The sequence below is a fragment of the Thermobia domestica genome, chromosome 3 (genome assembly GCF_964235325.1).
Source record: "Thermobia domestica chromosome 3, izTheDome1.hap1.1, whole genome shotgun sequence".
Taxonomy (NCBI): domain Eukaryota; kingdom Metazoa; phylum Arthropoda; class Insecta; order Zygentoma; family Lepismatidae; genus Thermobia; species Thermobia domestica.
The window spans coordinates 18,787,209-18,799,395 of NC_137456.1; the positions used below are offsets into that span (position 1 = coordinate 18,787,209).

General features: G+C 36.7%; 1 protein-coding gene and 1 long non-coding RNA gene across 3 annotated transcripts in view; one reads left to right on the forward strand and one right to left on the reverse strand.

Moving 5' to 3' along the window:
* Positions 1–12,187, forward strand: part of Dus1 (Dihydrouridine synthase 1) — a 314,851-nt gene that overhangs the window by 195,808 nt on the left and 106,856 nt on the right. The gene's annotated exons all lie outside the window — the stretch shown is intronic.
* On the reverse strand, positions 2,697–5,886 carry LOC145680217 (uncharacterized). The gene is made up of 2 exons (XR_014130621.1): positions 5,751–5,886; positions 2,697–3,049 (listed from the first exon to the last, which is right to left on the reverse strand). It is a non-coding gene; the product is annotated as an uncharacterized LOC145680217 (long non-coding RNA).

Genomic DNA, 12,187 nt, shown 5'->3' on the forward strand with positions numbered 1-12,187 from the left:
ATTTTTCGAGAAAGTATTTTTCGAAAAAATGTGGCCATCCCTAGTGCAGAGTATTGGAACTCTGCTATTATAAACTGTGTGTATAACAAAAAAAAAAAAAAAAAAAGGAAATTCCGAAAAATTAGCTAATCACAGAAAAGTCTGTATAACACAATAGGGTTATTTCTCGTGATTCGCATAAATGAGAATAAGGGTATGGCAGTAAGGCCTTGAAACACTGGCTGACTCACAGTATGGTTTATAACTGTGGCGAAAGTAAAATTACCGAGTAACCATCTAGGTTGCATTCTCTACGGGGGATAACGCATCGAAAACGTGCCCTCGTATAGGCATACACTAAGTGAAACCAAGATAAAAAAAAAAAAAAAAAAGAATACACTCCTTAGCAACAGAAGGTAAAGCGAAAACTGCAAAGTGAAAAATATATTTCCCCTAATTTTACTTTAAATAACGTATCGAAATTATTTATAGAAAATTGCTTTGTAGGCCTAATCCAAACACATTTTATATTTCAAAGGATCTCCTTTATATTTCAAAGGATTTAATATTATAAGCACGTTCGCACATTCAAACCGTGTTAGAAATATTGACAAAACTCAAATAGTTGTTCGAAACTCACTTTAACTGCTGTGCGAGCGGTTCCGAGTTCGATTCCCGGTGGGGGAACTCGGTTGAAAAAGTTTAACAGCTTTTTCAGGCCGGCCACCCTGAATGAGGTTTTCCTGGATTTTCCTCATTCACACCAGACAAATGCCGGGGTGTTACCTAACTTATAGGTCCTAGGCCTCTTCCTTCCTTTCCCAATCCTTTCATCCTTCCCTTTCCCCGGATAGTGTGCTCGCCGAGGGATGTCATCCCTCAAACGTAACGGGCCGTAAGATGCCGAGAGCCCAGAAATCTAAATCCTGAACCACTTTAACCGCTGTTGCATATATTGTCATCCTATTTTAATTAGGAACTATGTGAAAAATGAAAATGAAGTGAAATGAAAGTTTTACATTCCAGGGTTATGCCGGCTAGACTAAAGGAGACGGCGATGATAAGAAATGAATGAAATGGTGGAATGAAAAAAGTGGGATCAAACGGGAGTACCCCGAAATAATCCACACACACGCTGTTTGTCCACCACAAAGTTCACATAGCGCGAGCTGCTATTGAACCAAGGACCCCATTCACCAGAAATGAACATTCTACCACTGAGCCACCGCAGGCCCTTGAATTATATGAGTCTATAATTTTGCCAAAATAGAAAAATCTAATTGAAGTTACCACTATTAAACTAAAACAAGATATTTTAGGTTTAGTAAATAAGTGTATTACTCTGGTCAGAAAGTATTAGTTATTTAGGAAGTTCTAATAAAGAGCGGGAGTTTTTTTTTTTTTTTTTTTTTTTTTTTTTTTTTTTTTTGCCAAACCGGGGCGCGGTCATGTTGCAAAAAGTTGCATTAGTACTGTTGTTTTGACCGGCACTTCCATATTGGCAACACTTGCATTTGCACGGGGCAGCAAAATCTGTCAAAACTATATTATTTAAAATAAATATTTCTTTTTGGAAACAGACTTTATGATGATTGTAGTTACATTTATTAAGGTGACCTATTCGATTACTACATTCATAAATCATGTTTGGGTAAGCATTAGTTTAAGCTTACACGGGCAGTGCTAAAGCAAATAGTCAAACAAATTCCAGCATGAATTGCTTGATTGTTGTCAAATACATTTAGTTAGTTATCAGTTTCGATATGAAAACTAGTCTTGTCTTTGTCACAAACAAATTCCTTATCATTGAAGGTGGAAACAAGTTTAAAAAAACAGATGTAGAAAGAAAATAAAGAAATAAAGATAAAAAAGCTAGTTGCACTGGAATTGCAAACTGATATATTGAGGTTGAAGCTCAATATTCAATTCTATAAAAGGGATTACCATCTTTTCTCTGCACGTGTGTTTGCTTTATCTTTCATTAACATAATAGATTATTATTTAAGGAAGAAAAAGCAGACACAACAAGATTGTAGTATTTATGCCTTTGTGAGTGCGAGTGTTCTTTCCCTCGCCTTCGTTGTGGGGTGCCATACTTAAATTCATGGCTTTTAAGGTTAGTTCTTTCTGGAGAAATAGGAGTTGCAACTTTGCTATCTCGACAGAATGTTTCCTTGCAAGTGTAGTACAACTCCTGGGATGTACACTCATGTCCAAAATGATTGTCGCATATATATAACTGTCTTCTTGTAAGAATATAATTCGATAATGATTTGGCAGGGTACTTTTAGTAGTGATACTATGTGTATAATTGGAAAATGTATATTTGTAGTAAATTTCATAAAAAAAGAATTATAAATACGAAAATTATAATGAGTAAAATAAAATGTTTCGTTTTATTGTTCTTATTTACTGCTCTTTTGACATGAAATTTGCCACTTACATGTCTTTGCCCATCACACACACACCAACATTATAAGAAATACTGGACGAATTCGTTATCAAATTATATTCCTACAACACATATTTATAGACATGCGACAATAATTTTGGACATGACAGTACTTATTGTTCAGTATAAAGATAAGCTACTGTGAGGCACACTCTAGTCCTGATTTTGCATCATATAGAAGTGTATAGTAGTATATGAAAAATAATGGGGAAAAAATAAGGAAAGGTGACAATATATAGTGCTAAACTTAAAAAAATAAAATAAATTTTTATATATTTTAAAGTTTATTTATTTTATATATTTTAAGATGTTCATTTGATGTACCGGTACACTTTTGTTCGATGGATGACGGTAGTGCCTAATCGTAATAACCATGTAGAAAGCAAGTTGAGAATTGTGTTGGAGTGGAAAGAGTTCGTGGTCTCCTAAGAGTTTTAAGAAGCCTGATGGAATCTGTCTTTAGCGGAGCAAGTATCCACCGTAGTAGCCAAGAGCTGGGTAGGCAGCATAACCGTAGCCATAGCCGAGGTAGAGCTGTTCGGCGGGTTTCAGGTTCTCCTTGGGGGCTTCTTGAGCTGAGACAGCCAACACGGCGAAGAGAGCCAAGAGAAGAACAGCCTAAGAGACAAATAGACAATAGATTAAGAACAGTTCAACACAGTTAAATAGATCATGGTAGGAAAAACATAACGGTCCATATGCAGAGTCGTTTTGGTGTATGATTAGCGTCATAGTAAAGCCTGACTACTGCAGGAAACACGTTAGTCGAACTCTTTAGTATGGTACTAATCACGCGTCTGAACGACTCTGAATAAGGCCCAATTTTTTTTTTTTTTTTTAAATATATATGTGTAATATTGTAATCGAATCGGTGATTGCAGAAAGGGCCTAAGTCCTTGAGCTTCTGTAGCCTTGAGATATTAAAGAAAAATTGTTAAAATCCAGAACTGCAGACAGTGCCGCATTTAGGAGCTCGGCGTCCCTAATAATTACATGTTTCCCCACCTTTTCATCCCTAACTTAAAACCTAATTCAATAATGCTTAATTAGTGAATTAACAATTTATTACAATTAAATACCACTCACTAGATGGTACAGCTACCTCTCCTCTATTTACTCTTGATTGTTTTTTTTTTAACTTTTTCACACGAACAAATTTTTAAAGTATTATTTAAGTTTTAAATCTTATGTCCTTAAAAAATTCTGCGCTCTAGGCACACGGCTAGTGGGGAATGCGGCACTGACTGCAGACTTTTCTTGCGCTCAGCCTATAGTTCAATGTTGCGTTTACACCATTGTAACACATTCTAAAGTTACCCTTCCTGTACACAAAGTTGTGTATACTCCTAGAGAAATGAAACACTTCATAAACTAAATTTCAAATGTGACTTAGATTCTTTCTGTAGTCATCGGTTCAATTGAATCGGCGATTACAGAAAAGGCTTGAGTCGCATCTTTTCTGTAAATTGGGTTATGAACTTCCCAGATTCTCTAGAGATATGCGCAGCTTTGGTACAGAAAGGACGAGTGTGAGGAGTGTTACAGCGGTGTAAATGCAACATTGAACTGCAGATTAAGAGATCCCTCACGCGCTTTTGGCGTGAGAGGGTCGGGTTCGATTCACGGTGGGAGCTCATGTGCTTCGGATTCCACGTTTAAGCTGTAGATTCACCGCTGCTGAATGGGACACTAAATTCAGAGAATCAAATCAACTACAGATTGAGAGCAAGAAAAGTCTACAGCCCTGGATTTAACTAATGGCAAGGCATTTCTAAAGTTGCGATCCTTATAAGACATTTCTTTTCCTACATAAATTTAATATTACGCAAGTTTGATTACTAAATATCCAAATTATGTGTAACAAAATTTAATTTTCAGGTAGTAAGGGATGTTTAAGTAGTTTTAAAGAAGAAGTCAGACGACTGAAAGTCCAGTTTATTTCAAAGAAAACAGATAGATATTTCCCCATATAAATCATTGAGCTGAAAAGAATGGCTCAGGTATAATCACCAGCGTCAATAACTACATTGCGTAATCTATTGCTCTTGAAGAAAATAGTTCTAAAGGGGTAGTTTACTGGCAGGGATGAGTTTAGTTCGGACGATTTTCTCGGAAGTTGTATAAGGATTATTTTTCGTATTTCACAAAAAGAAATATTAACAATCTTAACTTAAAACATGACATACATAATTTCCTCCTTAAAAATTTTGATGCTTATGCGTTTTCTTCCACAGTTCTTTTTTTCATAAGTAGCTATGTATCGATTTTGCCCTAGCTTGCCCATCCTCAGCACAGGAAGAATAGTTTTATGGCAAATACTAGCTCTGAGCACCTGTCTTTGTCCAGTCTTAATCCAAAACTCTGGATAACAACAGAGGAAGGAAGAAGTTTACACAACTATTCTATTCTCCAGGGTATTTATCCTGTTGTTATACAAGCCCGCGAAAGTACGAGACAATGCGGGTTACATATAGGCGAGGCGTTTTTAAAAGTAATCAAAGAAGAATTGTGTGTAACTTTTGTCCTTCCGATCCTCGCCCCGCGATCCGAAAATCGAAGGGGAAAATACTTGTATGATTAGCTGTGGTGAAGGTCTGTCTGTTACCAAATTTGGTGCTTAAGGTACCTCTTTTCTTTGCGAAGACGGGGTCACTGTGGCTCAGTGGTAGAGCGCCTACCTCTGGTGCGTGGAGTCCCTGGTTCGATCCCAGCAGAGTAAGTTGGTGGTAGACAATATCGTGTCTGTGGGTTTTCTCAGAGTAGTCCCGTTTTCTTCCACTTTTTCATTCCACTAATTCTTCCATCTTCATTTGCTTGCTTTAATCATCGTCTTTCTTAGCCTAATGGGCGTCAACATAGGATGTTAAACTGAAATATTTCATTTCTATGCGGATACATTTACACATTATTTTATATCTAAGTATCCTAGATTTGAATGGTATATTGGAACCTCATTTCAGTAGAAGTGTAATAATGAAAACCCAGTCAACCTTAGTGCTAATTTTGTTCAGACATTCATTTCAAACGGTCCAATCGTTTCCGTACTTCCACCATTTTATGAATACAATGTGCTAAATTAAAATGTAGATTGACCGCGTTCGCTTCCTTAAAACCGGAATTTTCGAGAACACAAGCGGACGTGTCCGGTTATTTTTAATAAACAGTTCATATACCAAGTAGCTCATGAGATGCTCTATTTGTGGTATAAATTTTGAAACCCGCTAATTATATCATATACCCACGAGAGAGCTTTCTAAACTGAAATTAGAGAATCCTTTGGTCTGGATATAACATAAGACTGACACAAAGTTCTACTCACCAAAACCTTCATGTTTAGTGATTGTTGTGTGAGACTTCGATGAAGTACATAGTTCGAACGTGGATCGGTGACTTTATATAGTGTAGCGAGCTGACTGAAGAACAATCCCTGACCTTCACGTGTGTTTGACTTCCTAGATGGAGAAGAAAGGCGTGGTTGCGTGGTCCTCTGCTTCTATGACCTTCAGCTATGCTGACAAGCTAAGATCGTTGGCATTTGTGCATATAGATTAAACTTCGTATTAGTATATTATAATCGAGATATGCTGTTATTACGTATCGCGTATTGATTGAATTTCCTGAAAAGGATAACTCCATGAGCTTGGATTGTTTTTTAACAAGAACTTTAGAATAAGTACTAGTCACAAGTGCCCAACATGTTACTGTAAGCTGCTAATTTGCATATATTAGCTAATCATATTATTTTTAGTCCATGTACTAGCTTACTTAGACTAACACAAAGTCTAAATACTACGCAAATAATTACTTTCTTTGTTCGAGTAAGATATTGTGTTACTATGTCTATTATGTAGTCAGCCACATACGTAGTAGTTTTAATGCAAATTTCAAAAACAATTGTTCAATCAGATTTCTTCAAAATCCAGTCTAAGCACAATATATAACTTAGATAAGCATTTCTCACACTGTAGTCCTCCAGGTTATCTTAGATTAAACATTAGTCCAAAATAAATAAATAAATAAAAATAAATAAAAATAAATTCCAATGAATTGCGTGTCATCCATTGTAGTTGAGAATCCCAAATAGGCATAGCTTATAGAAATAATTGATTTTATAATTTTATGAGTTAAAGATTAGACAAATTCTAATATTCCTTTGGGACCGCGGTGGCTCAGTGGTAGAGTGTTCACCTCTGGTGCTTGGGGTCCCGAGTTCGATCCCAGCCCCCGCCAAGTGAACTTTGTGGTGGACAAACACCGTGTGCGTAGGTTTTCTCGGGGTTCTCCCACTTTCTTCATTCCACCCTTTCATTCACTATTCATCATCACCGTCTCCTTTAGCCTAACCGGCATAATCATGGGACGTAAAACTCAGAGATTTCATTTCATTTTCATTTCTAATATTCCTTTATTCTTCTTCTTATTATATACTAGTAGAATAACCGTTCTTTGCACGGAAAGAATACGTTTCATTTCGGACATGAAAGGCTGAATTTCATTTAAACGGTATCGAAAGTGCACTGTTCGTTTCAGCGACCCCGAAAACTATGAATTCCACACAAATGTCGGTAATTTTCGATCATTTTTATATATTTCCTCCTCCCTCTTCCCCAAGTTGCGGGGCTGAATATGAATTTAAAAGGACACGGAAGTATCGCTGTTCATCTTACCAACCTCGAAAATTATGATTCGACACTAATATTGGTCACTCTGATCATTTTTATGTATCTCTCCTCCTCCTCCTCTAAGTTGCGTCGTCAAAGTGAAATAATAAAACCCATCCGGGCCCGAACCTCAATTATGTTGAAAATGTGATCGAGTTCGGTCGGATGGCTCAAGAGGTCGAAGTCACAAATGTAGTCAATTTATTTTTATATATCTCTTCCTCCCTCTCTTCTAGATTGTACCTTCAAAGTGAAATGACAAAAAAATCCAGGCCCGGATTTCATCTATGTTGAAAATTTGATCGAGATCGGTTGGCTGGTTGAAGGATTATTAAGTTACAAACAGTCACTTTCATTTTTATATATACATGTATATATGTGTGAATGTATGTTTCAACATGATTCTGGAACGCCTAGAGCAATTTCAACTAAACTTGATACACATATGACTCACAACCTGGGAAAATACTGGAGAAGTATATAGCCCAGGGGTTGAGGAGATGTCTTTCATAAATTTAACAAACTCCTAACTGATTAGGCAACACTTCTTAAATTAAAGTTATGTTGGTTACCTACACAACAGGGGCAAACTTTCGTTAAATGCGTATCCATATTATCTACAAACAACACACACACACACACACACACACACACATATATATATATATATATATATATATATATATATATATATATATATATATATATATATATATATATATATATATATATATATATAATAGATAGATAGAATGACAATAATTAATTAGTGTTTTAACCAATTATGTAGCAATTCCCACTTTAAAAATCGTAAAAGAATGAGAGTAAGGGGCTGTGATTTACACACTGCTCCATTTCGCGTCAGATCACGGGTTAACAATAAAACCACACCGAGCGAGAGAGACGAACGAGAATCGCTTTCGGCGGATGGTTTACGATCGTACCTCGTTGCAGATGACGTCAGCGAATGATATTTTAAAGCCCCACTAAATCACCTCATTTGTTATGTAGCTCCAAATATACGACTGCTGATAGCTGACTTGAGTGTCGAACGAAGACTTTTTTTTTATTATTATTTTTTCATTTTTTATTGCAGTTTGTATAATGCGTAGCAGCGCGGGTCTCTCTCGTAAAACCGTACAGAAGTTTTCAAATCAAACTTCATTTGGTTATTTACACTCCATGAGCTATTTCAGTCAGCTTTTAGGGAGTATCTGTCTGCGAAAAGGTTTTCACAATGTATTTTACTCAAAGGTATGAAAGGAATTTTACTGCTTTCAGCGTTGGAGTTCATTAATGTTCATACTGTCACTTAATGTCAAAGCTTAAGTAAGAAGAACTGCTGGTGAATACTTTAATGGATTTAGTACCATTTGATTTCGCTTTTTTTGTAACAGGAAGAAAACAGATTTCAGTTACTCCTTACAGATTATTAGATTTTGCTTTGTCAGGATCATGGTATTATAGATCTCGGTCCAAAGAATTTAATTTCCCTCGAAGATGTTTCTTAATGCATCCATAATCACGTTACAGCTTCTTCGCCTGAAATACTAAAATCCAGACTGACACAGTTTTTTTATAGTATTAGTTTTTTTAGTGTTACTATTATGAATGGCGTGGTCCCACGTAGCGTAGTCACTAAGGTTCTCACCTTTGGTGCGAGTGGTTCTGGTTTCGATTCCCAGTGGGAACACTTTGTCGAAAAAGTGTAACAGCTTTTAATGGGAAACTATTCTGAGTGATGTTTTCCTGGGTTTTCCTTATTCATACCAGGCAAATGTCTGGATGGTATCTAATATAATGGCCCCAGGCCGCTTCCTTCCTCCCCGATTCCATGGACGGTGTGTTCCCGCAGGACGTGTTCTCTCACACGTGACGGGCTAACATGGCCATAGATGCCGAAAGCCTAGAAATCTAATTCCTAATCCTAATCCTAGTGACGGGATAACATGGCCATAGATGCCCAGAAATATAATTCTTAATCCTAATCCCAGTGACGGGATAACATGGCCATAGGTGCCGAAAATCTAGAAATCTAATTCCTAATCCTAGTGACGGGATAACATTGCCATAGATGCCTAAAGCTCAGAAATCTAATTCTTAATCCTAATCCTAGTGACGGGATAACATGGCCATCGATGCCGAAAGCCCAGAAATCTAATTCTTAATCCTAATCCTAGTGACGGGATAACAATGCCGTAGATGCCGAAAGCCCAGAAATCTAATTCTTAATCCTAATCCTAGTGACGGGCTAACATGGCCATAGATGCCAAAAGCCAAGAAATCTAATTCCTAATCCTAATCTTAGTGACGGGATAACATGACCATAGATGCCGAAAGCCCAGAAATCTAATTCTTAATCCTAATCCTAGTGACGGGATAACATGGCCATAGATGCCGAAAGCCCAGAAATCTAATTCGTAATCCTAATCTTAGTGACGGGCTAACATGGCCATATATGCCGAAAGCCCAGAAATCTAATTCCTAATCCTAATCTTAGTGACGAGATAACATGGCCATAGATGCCGAAATCCTAGAAATCTAATTCCTAATCCTAATCTTAGTGACGGGATAACATGGCCATAGATGCCGAAATCCTAGAAATCTAATTCCTAATCCTAATCTTAGTGACGGGCTAACATGGCCGTAGATGCCGAAAGCCTAGAAATCTAATTCTTAATCCTAATCCTAGTGACGGGATAACATGGCCATATATGCCGAAAGCCCAGAAATCTAATTCCTAATCGTAATCTTAGTGACGGGCTAACATGGCCATAGATGCCGAAAGCCCAGAAATCTAATTCTTAATCCTAATTCTAGTGACGGGCTAACATGGCTATAGCTGCCGAAAGCCTAGAAATCTAATTTCTAATCCTAATCCTAGTGACGGGCTAACATGGCTATAGCTGCCGAAAGCCTAGAAATCTAATTCCTAATCCTAATCCTAGTGACGGGCTAACATGGCTGTAGCTGCCGAAAGCCTAGAAATCTAATTCCTAATCCTAATTCTAGTGACGGGCTAATATGGCCATAGATGCCGAAAGCCCAGAAATCTAATTTCTAATCCTAATCCTAGTGACGGGCTAACATGGCTATAGCTGCCGAAAGCCTAGAAATCTAATTTCTAATCCTAATCCTAGTGACGGGCTAACACGGCTATTGCTGCCGAAAGCCTAGAAATCTAATTTCTAATCCTAATCGTAGTGACGGGCTAACATGGCTATAGCTGCCGAAATCCTAGAAATTAATTCCTAATCCTAATCCTATTATGAATAAATCGAAGAAGAAACACAGTAGGCTCAACTCGATTCTCTTTAGGGTCACAGTACAGTTGCGTCATTTAGCTTCTTTTTCAGGAGGAGGAGTAAGATTCTCCACTGACTTAAGTGTTTTACGTTTTAAAATTTATTAAACAAGGATATGTTTCTTACTCAGGGAGCAGTTCTCCCCCCCCCCAAATGACACTCTTGTCATAATAGCGTAGGAGTAAAGTGTTAAAAGGTCTTTTCAGCATGCATGATATACTAGTTTCATAACATGGCACCATGTTCATGCATATGAATACGAGTTATCCCGCTACACGAAACGTACACTTACATGTAGTTATTTTTAAAATTTCATTATTTCAGGTCAATAGTTAATTTGGCTTCGCGATTGATAGTACTTACTCTTAAATCTATCCGGTAATATTCCTGCAGTCTTTGTTATGTGATTCTTGCTGGAACCGAGGCTAAACTATTATTATAACTATCGTTTCCTTTTCGCTTTTCATTTATTTGTACTATTGCAAGTATTACGCTACTCTTTTGTTTCGAGATGACGATGGAATTGAGTTGCATGACGAGATTACATGAGAGTAATAAATAAATTTTTCTACGACTTAGAAGGTTAAATTTTTAGGATTCATATATATATTTAATAATAATAATAATACAAGTTTTTAAATGCGAGCGGGTAACGATGTTTACATTTGTTATTACAGTGGAACCTGGATAATTCGAACCTCAAGGGACCAGTAGAAAAATTCGAATTATAAAAAATTCGAATTAGAAAAGTTTTTGTAAATGGTTGAAATAAACAATCAAACTTCAGGTTTTAACTTAAAGACCATTATTGGAGCTAATAATAAGTGTTTTAAGTACCATACACTCATTGTAAAACTAGAAAAAAAAACATAGGTTAATACAATATGAACTAAAATACTGTACTGTAATACGTACGTACATACACTAACACTGTATTATGCATGAACATTGAAAAAAATCATAAAAACAGAAAAGAATATTACTGTATTAATAGACAAATAACTGTCATGAGACTCAAAAAAATCAACATTTTTCAAAAAATGCTGAGATCTTTGCTTGTTTGCAGAGAAATCCGACCCGATGACTTGACCTCCTTTTAGATTTACACGGCAAAAACTTCGAACTACCCAGATTATAATTCGAATTAACCATGATTTTTTTTAGCATTGTTTGTATATAAAATTCTAGGGACCAAGAGAAAAATTCGAAATAAAGAAGTTTTCGAATTACAGAAGTTCGAATTATCCAGGTTCTACTGTATTAGGACGTGATATATTATGCTTGATGTGCGGGTAAGCATGTCAAGTGCACATATAGAGGAAAGAAAGCAACCCGTCTACTTAAACCTACCGTGACGACGCAGAGTGATCGGAATTTAGAAATTATCTAGCTAAATCGCTTCTTTCGGCCAACCCTGTAGAAAAATTTTATTTAGAAATAACCTATACTACGTTTTGGTGATAAATAATCCTCTTTGCTAAATTATATGAACCTCTTGTGGACGGTCGTCAGTGAATAACGTTCGTGCCAGCCATAGTTGAAATGGCATCACGGAACAAGAAGATCTGTTAACTAGCGGCGGGATCCGACCGAAAATCAAATCCAAACGGGAGTGGAATTTGGTTGAGTCCTGGAGCTAATCAACAGTGCTTAAGTTACTAGAACTCAGGTAACCCAAAATTTTCGTAAATTTTTAGACGATCAGAAAATCGAAATTTCTAGAACCAATATGCCGACTTCAACGCTACCATCATAAGAATCATTATCAAAGTAACCTTGAGTGACTGTGT